Source organism: Nematolebias whitei, chromosome 24 (assembly GCF_014905685.2).
Source record: "Nematolebias whitei isolate Nwh7 chromosome 24, NemWhi1, whole genome shotgun sequence".
NCBI lineage: Eukaryota > Metazoa > Chordata > Actinopteri > Cyprinodontiformes > Rivulidae > Nematolebias > Nematolebias whitei.
The window spans coordinates 480,277-481,522 of record NC_056521.1 but is presented as its reverse complement, the minus strand read 5'-3'; positions in this window follow the sequence as shown (position 1 = coordinate 481,522).

The window sequence follows — 1,246 nt, the reverse complement described above, 5'->3', positions numbered from 1 at the left end:
TTCTGTTATTTTAGCTAAGATTAGCTCACTTCCTCTTTTAGCTACAGCCTTATTCGATCTTTCAGCTACTGTTCAGGCTGCTGTTTAGCAGAACGTGTTATTTGACATCATTCATTCGAGCTTATTTGAACCAGGACGCACAATAAACAACGGCTACGTGTTAAAAGCCAAGTAGCCGATGTTTTGAACAAAGGTTTTCTAGCCACAGGCTGATTTGTAAACCCAGTCCTTGTTTGGAGTTGTATGTAAGAACAGCTAAAATAAAAGGGGTCCAGTTTCAGGCAGGGTTCAGCTGGGTCTCTAAAGGAGAAGAGCATGGACCAATCCATGCTTTGTAGTTTGCGTCTACATCGACTGCCCCTCTTGCTGCAACGCCTGACCTTTAAAATCATTCTGCCCACCAGCTCTGGGACCAGTAAAAGTCCATTTTAAACAAGAACATTTTAAATGTCAAAGCTTAAGAAATTATATTTCTCAGTATTTTACTCGCCAGTGGTTTTTGGTCCAAAACTTTCGGCTCTTGTGAAAACATCATCCCCGGGTTTTAAAGCAGATTGGTTGCTGGTGTTTCGTGCAGACAGATCCTTATGTACCGTTCCTTTTTAGGCTTTATATTTTTGATGATGTTGGATGTAACTGGATTCTGAGTGCACACTTTTGTTCCACCTCATGTACGTGTGATGTAAACAACAACAACAGCCTTGAACTTGCTATTTTACTCTTTTAGCTACTGTTTTGCTCTCTTTAGCTTTTAGTTTTGATTCTGCTGTTTTCTTTTAGTAACAGTTTTTCTATGTCTGGCTTTCAGCTACAGCTTTGCGTTTCCGGTTTTAGCTAGTTGAGCTAATTTTAGCTTTTAGCTACTAAGTTAAGAGCTTAAATTAGTAGCTAAAAGCTAAAATTAAATTTAATACTTTAATAATAATTTAAAACATTAAACAGTAGCTCTGCTGTTGAATGAACTGAAGTTTTACCAATCAATCTCCCAGCTACTGTTCTGCTTGTTTGAACCAGTCAGCCAGCCAGCCAGTCATTCAGTCAGTCAGTCAGTCAGTCAGTCAGCCAGCCAGTCATTCAGTCAGCCAGCCAGCCAGCCAGTCAGCCAGCCAGTCATTCAGTCAGCCAGCCAGTCAGTCAGTCAGTCAGCCAGTCAGCCAGCCAGCCATTCAGTCAGTCAGCCAGTCAGTCAGTCAGTCAGCCAGTCAGCCAGCCAGCCAGTTGGCCAGTCAGCCAGCCAGCCAGCCAG